Source organism: Glycine soja, chromosome 20 (genome assembly GCF_004193775.1).
Source record: "Glycine soja cultivar W05 chromosome 20, ASM419377v2, whole genome shotgun sequence".
Taxonomy (NCBI): Eukaryota; Viridiplantae; Streptophyta; class Magnoliopsida; order Fabales; family Fabaceae; genus Glycine; species Glycine soja.
Window position 1 is genome coordinate 12,835,850 of NC_041021.1, and position 7,045 is coordinate 12,842,894.

Here is a 7,045-nt window from a genome sequence, read left to right on the forward strand (position 1 = left end):
TAAGCTGGGCTTAGCGCACAGAAGCGGTGCTTAGCGAATTCTGCAGGTCATAAAACCGGCAACTCTCGTTGAGCCGGGATCTGGGCTGGCTTAGCTAAAATGATGCATCTTGAATACAAAGGGGCATGCGCTTAGCGGTTGATGGATCACTTAGTGGTGCTATGGCCGCAAGGAATTGGGCTTAGCTGGCATGAGTAGCGCTTAGCTCAATGAACCCCAATTTAGGTCGCATCAAAATGTGCTTAGTGGCGATGTCTCGCGCTTAGCCAGTGAATACGATGCGCTTAGCGAGCAGGCCATCACTTAGCCTAATTCAGATCAAATTGAAATGGGCTTAGCTCAGCCTTGGCCAGCTTAGCGGACCAAATCAATACGATGTGCCATTATTTTCTCTTATTTCTTAACCTTTTTTGCACCATTTTAATTACTGATTAGTCTTAATTGTTAAATTAATTATGCAGTTTTATCATTTGAGCTTACTAGATTAATTTTGTGTTTTTAATTTAATTTCAGGAGAATTATAAGCAATACGGCTTGAATCCATAATTGGGCTTGGACTTGAATCCAAAATTGGGCTTGGACTTGAAGAGAGCAGACTATTTTATTCTACCAAATTTTATCTTATCTAGATATTATTTAGATTTGATCTCATCTAGATATTATTTCATCTAGATCTTATCTTATCTTATCTAGATTTTATTTTATTCATGGGCTTGGATTTAAAACAGATTTGTAAGCTTTGGGGCTGAAAACTATATAACAGCACCAAGGTTCTAGTTTAGGCTCTCTTCTCTCTCTCTCCTCTCCTCTCTCTCTTTTTCGTTTTAGTTTTAGAGTGTTACTCTCTTTTCGTTTTAGCACTAAAATTTCGTTCTTCAATCTATAATTTCATTCTCTATTGATTAATGGAAAGCTAAGTCTCCAGCGTTGTTTTCTCTTGAGGATCAAGCACAGTTCTCTTTGAAGTTCTATTATTACTATTAAATTCTGATAAGTTTTTCCTCTTCACCAATTACTCTGTATTTGTTGCTATTAATTCATGCATGCTTAATGCTTGATTAATTGTCTTTGCGCTTAATTTGCGTTCATGCTTAATGATCGTTTATGATTAATTGGTGTATGTGTTGCTTAATCACATAATGAATACCTTATGTTAAATTTCACTTAGTAATTTAATTTAGGGTTGGATTAAGTGGTTGAAATGATAAAGGATAAACTCTCATAACCTAGGATAAGAGACTTGCTTGTGAATCAAGGGGAAGCAACACGTTTTAATTTTGATATTTTCTAATTCACGTCTATTCGTTGTTTAATTTACAAAAGCAAACAACCCCCCGAATTCGTTACTATTTTCCTACTATCTGTTAAGAACGTTTGGCTGACCATTGCTCATTGGGAGACTACCTAGGATCACTTCCTAGATACCGCATTTTTAATGTTTATTTGATTTGGGTATGGCCTCAATCAAATTTGGCGTCGTTGCCAGGGAGCAGTGTCCAAAGGTTCATAATAGCTAGTGATTCGTGTTTTATGTTTAGTTGTTTTATGCTTTCGTGTTGTGTTAGTGTGGTGTTTTGTTTTAGTTTTTCTGTTCAGCGGTTCCCCTATTTCAGTTTTTGAGTTTTGCTTTGAATAGTGCTTTGCGACGGATTTAGCGACCACTTTTGCTGACCTGGAAAATAGAGTAATAGTGCAAATCCATTAGTGACTGAATTAGTGACTACTGTTGACAATTTAATTGGCGATTTTCGTTTTGATAGTTAGGGTTGTTATTTTTGGCTGAATTTTGGTGTGGTAGGTTCTTTTGACTCATATTTTGTGTGAACAATACCAGGAAAACTTGGTGTGGCTAGATTTGAGAGATTCAAAAAAAATTTGAGAACTTGTGTTTAGCCAAACTTCAAACGACCATAACTTTTGCTCCGGGTATCAGAATGACTATTATTATATATGTATTTGGGGTAGAAAAAAATTTCCCATATTGTAACAATTTGCCAAAGGCCGGCTGAGGTCTCTAGCTAGCCAAAATCGTCTGTTTACTAGTTTTTTTTTATTTTTCAAGTTTTATTGTTTTATTTTTCTAAACTTTCCTTAGGTAGTTTCCATAGTTAGACTTTGAATTTTTTCCTGAAAATTTTTGTGCCATCTTTTTATGATTTTAGGGTGTTGCTCACAAAATTTCAAGTCATTTGGATATCATTTGAGGGTAGTTATAGTTCAAACCTACACTGTTACTTGCATAAGAAGGCAACTAGTTGTGCATGTTGAATGTAGTATATGACTAGAGGCAATCCCTCTGACTTACAACCCTTTGATCCTGAGATAGATAGGACATTTCATAGATTAGTTAAGCATCATTTTATACCTTTTGAGCCTCCTGATTTTGAGCATTATAATTTTGAACATTCTGATTTTGAACATTCTGAGAACATGGCACAACCTCCACCCCGTGAGAGGACTCTAAGGGAAATGGATGCACCTGATTTCACCTACGAAAGCTTGTGCATCCAATACCCTGATAAGGATGTCCCATATGTTCTTAAAATTGGACTGATCCATTTGCTTCCAAAGTTTCTTGGCCTTGCAGGTGAAGACCCGCACAAACATCTGAAAGAATTCCATATTGTCTATTCCACCATGAAACCCCAGATGTCCAGGAGGATCTTGTAACATCCTGGAAATTTCTACCCAGAATTTTTTCTAAACGATGTATTTTGAATGATTATATATATAAGTATTATTCAGTGTATATGCCTATATGTTCTTGGTAGAAGTAGGAATAGTGGGGGCAAGATATGCGGGTTAGGCTAATTAAGGAAGAGAAATCCATAACTGGGAGGTTATGGGTTAATTCTTAAGTAATTAGTCTAAAAATCATCGTTTTGCGTGCGACTTAAAATTTAACTAAACCAACCTCTGAACCACGCTCGGGGTTTTATTCTGAGCGTTTTGATATATATATTGCTTGCTTTTGAAAACTGGCCCCGACGGACGCAGAGAAACGCGAGGAACTGGAACCAGAGAAACGGCATGCAAACCGAGGCAGGATTTTAGCGTTTCAAAGGTTAGATTTTCCCCACTTTTGTGGCTGAGTATGGGTCACAGTCAAAAGGGAAAGTGGGCCCTTTTGGCTCCACTCAAATGGAGACATGTGGCATTGCTTAAATAAAATAATAGAAAAAGAGAAAACCCTTTATTTAAAAACCAAAAAGCTTTTCTCTCTCCTCACTCAGCCAAAGCAGAAAAATTCAGAAGCCTTTCTCTCCCTCTCTCACGTAGCTTTCTTCTTCTTCATTCTCCATTGAAGCTCCACACAAAGCTTCAACCTTTGGTGCCCATTTCTGCTCCAAATCGCGAAAGGAGGGCATTTCCGGAGTCGTGCAGTGCGTGTCTACGAGTGGGACTTCGAAATTTCAGGTTTGGGTGGACTTCTTTCTCCTTTGATTTTCGTGGGTATGGGGTTTTGGGAGATATGATGGATAGTTTTGTTAGTTTTCTGCTTCATGATAGTTATTTGTGAAGACTCTTGTTGAAAGCTTGTCGAAATTGCCATGTTTGGATGAGTTAAACATACCCATTCTGTTTTAGGGTTTTTGTGATGATGCTTGTGATGTTCATGTGCTGAAATTGCTTATGGAAAACTGTTAGAAATGAAGGGTAGAACTAACCTAGGGTTAGAAAGTGAGAATGTGGTGTTATGAATGGAAAAAAGAGTGAATTTTTGAGGGCTGGAAGGCCAAATCTGGAATTGGTAGTATTTAGAGGTTAGAGTGAGTTAATCTTAGCTTGAAATGCCATTTAGAACATGTGAGAAAGGTTAGGCTGAGCTAGAGAGAAAAACAAATGACCAAAGTGAATCAAGAGCCATTTCTAGGGCAAAATTGGGTGTTGAGGAGTCAAATTTTGATTCGGTGGAATTTTAGGTGTAAATTCAGTTTGAGCAAGTTTAGATTGATGTTATGGACTTGTGTGAGGTGAGAGTTTGCTTCAAATTTACCTCATTCTAAATTTCACTTTTCAAACCTAGAAAACCCATTGAATTGAGGGGTGTTGGACACCTAGATTCTGTGTTGCTGTGCTGTAAAGCTTGACTTTGGTTTAGACATGATTGATACATGATTTGGGACTTGTAGGAATTGATTTGGGCAAGATTGGATGAGAGGAAGTGTGATTTTCGAAATCTGCACTTATGCAGAATTTTGCTGTCAAAATAGGTGCAGCAGAATTTTGGCTTTGTGCAGAAAAATGCTTGTGTGTGGTTGGCTGTGGAAAGAGTAGTGCAGAATGAGTTCTGGATGCTTACTAGTAGATCCCAACGGTCACAATGTAGGCTCATGTACTATAGACTTCCAGTAAAATTTTGGAGTCGATCCAACGGTTAACGAATTGGATCGTAGGAATTGTTACTGGGGTCTTTAAGTGAGAAAAGCTGTGATTTGGTTGGTGTTGTGGCAGAGTTTTCTGCCTTTGCTCTGTTTTGCTTGGCTGTGATAGCTTGTGCTGTTTGAATGTTGTTTTGCTTGGATGTTGTGGAAGCTTGAGAGGATTGATGGGGACCCGGTGTTGAGAGAAACGAGGATATGGGCTACGTGAGCTCAGTTGGAGGTGGGCAACAGGGGATGGTGGGTTTATGCGCGCTTTGTGGATGTGGAAAACTTGATGTGCACCATCGCCCGACCGCCACCTAGTACCACATGTGATGGGTACCCCATAATCCTACAAGCTTGAGATGAGGAAGTGTAGAAGGGTGAAACTTCCTGCTTTTATTGTTGACCACAGAGTGGTACCTGGAGATATGTCGCGGGGGTCAGGAGACCTTAGGGACGTCAGGTGGGGTGCTATTGCCCAAAACCAAGCTTGACCAATCCCGACCCAACCCGGGCATAGTCGGTCAATGAGAACCTGTGAGGTACCTAAACAGGCGAGCTCCTGGCAGTCAACAGATAAAAGGAACAAAGACCACAAAGCAAGGAGGCTTGTGGTGGCTGGCCAGCTGTGAACTTTGATTGATATGTGGGTTATGGCCTCTGGTAATCGATTACCAAGGAAGGGTAATCGATTACAAGGCTTAAAAATGAAGACAGGAGGCTAAGATGGTCTCTGGTAATCGATTACCACGGGGTGTAATCGATTACCAGGCTTGAAAACGAGGTCAGGAAGCCATGAGGGCTTCTAGTAATCGATTACCAAGGGGGTGTAATCGATTACCAGGCTTAGAAAGGGGACTGGAACATTGTGGAGGCCTCTGGTAATCGATTACCAGCCTGTGTAATCGATTACACAGAGGAATGGGTCACTTGTAATCGATTACCAGGTATGTGTAATCGATTACACAGTGCATTTTTGCATATTTCATGTCCCGAGGCTGTGTAATTCAAGTTTAGCCTCTGGTAATCGATTACCAAGGCTGTGTAATCGATTACCAGAGATGAAAAGCCTTAAGATACCCCTTTTACTTGCATGTAATGGTTATGAGAAGCATTGTGTTGCGGCATAGTTAGATTCTTGTGAAAGAGTCTACCCCTTTCTTTTCTTCCTTGTAGATCGTGATGGCGGCGCAGCTAATCCGTGATCGAGTAGAGATGGAGTTCCTAAAGGGAGCTTGGGAGACCCTCGAAGGCAACACGAGGTGCCGATTTCGGGGCACCATTCGATTCACGGCTACTTCTTTGGTGCATCTAGATGAACCTGCACGGACGCTTCAGCGCACGGTGGAGTGGATACTACCCACGCCTACACCATATCGTCTACTGGAGCCAGTCCAAGTGATCGAGGTGACGTCATCCGAGGAAGACCCTGAGGAGGATCCTGAGGAGCTACCTCCTGAGCCTGCTGCGAATGCTCTTGACGTTCTAGAGGGTGATGAGGACCCACTTCTTGAGGTGGATCCTCCCGAGGAAGTCATGTTGGCATCTGAGGCAGACTCTACGGAGGATAGTGGCCCGGGGGAGATGGCGATCAGCGGAGGCTCTTCATCTTAGTGGACAGCTCTCCGGACTAGTTTTATATACTTTTGAGGGTGGGTGTATCTAGGACTGACTGTTAGGTTTACTCTTTTGTTTTTGTATGGGTAGACCTGATGTATAGGAATTTGATGATTGTATACATGTACATGAAGCCACCACTATGGACACCTTTGCTCTGGATGACACTGCGTATTTTGTAAAACTCCCATATTTTGGACAACTTTAAATGATGAATGCACTTATGATCAATCTTGTTATTTGAAAAGAAAGCATTAGCAATTTATTTGTAAAAGAGTTTATCGACCGTATTTTATTCTTTTATTTTCATGTGACGACCTAAGGTAATGGCTGGTACATTCTTCCTTTTTAAACAACAAATTAGTTTAGAGATTATGAGCGGTAAGAAAGAAATGACTCCGAATAGAGTTGTGAACTGGCCATTCAGGACTCTATAGTGAGGATTTTCCTTCTAAACCTTATTTTGGTGAAAAGAGAAAGAAATGAAAAAGAAAAGGAAGAAAAAAAAATTACCATGGTTTTTGTTAATTAAATCATTACTATTAAACCAGTCATTATTTTGGGGACGCCACAGATCACATATTTCTGAAGGCTTTTCCTCATTCTTTAGAGGGAGTGGCAAAGGACTGGCTATATTACCTCAAGAGAGTATTCTTAGAAAAAATTTTCACTGCTTCCAGGACCACGACCATCAGAAAGGATATTTCAGGCATTAGACAACTCAGTGGAGAGAGCCTATATGAATACTGGGAGAGATTTAAAAAACTATGTGCCAGTTGCCCTCACCACCAGATTTCTAAGCAGATTCTTCTCCAATATTTTTATGAAGTACTCAGTAACATGGAGAGAAGTATGATAGATGATGCCAGTGGTGGAGCCCTTGGAGACATGACCCCTGCTGAAGCCAGAAATTTAATTGAGAAGATGGCTTCCAACTCCCAACAATTTAGTGCCAGAAATGATGTTATTGCCATTAGAGGAGTGCATGAAGTAGCCACGAATTCATCTTCATCAGTCGAGACTAAGAAGTTTGAAGGTAAACTAGATGCCTTGGTTAACCT

At 40.2% G+C, this 7,045-nt stretch overlaps 1 non-coding gene across 1 annotated transcript; it reads right to left on the reverse strand.

The window, feature by feature from the left end:
- Positions 1–6,671: 6,671 nt before the first annotated feature.
- On the reverse strand, positions 6,672–6,778 carry LOC114404032. Its single transcript, XR_003664792.1, has one exon. It is a non-coding gene; the product is annotated as a small nucleolar RNA R71 (small nucleolar RNA).
- Between the last annotated feature and the right edge of the window lie 267 nt (positions 6,779–7,045).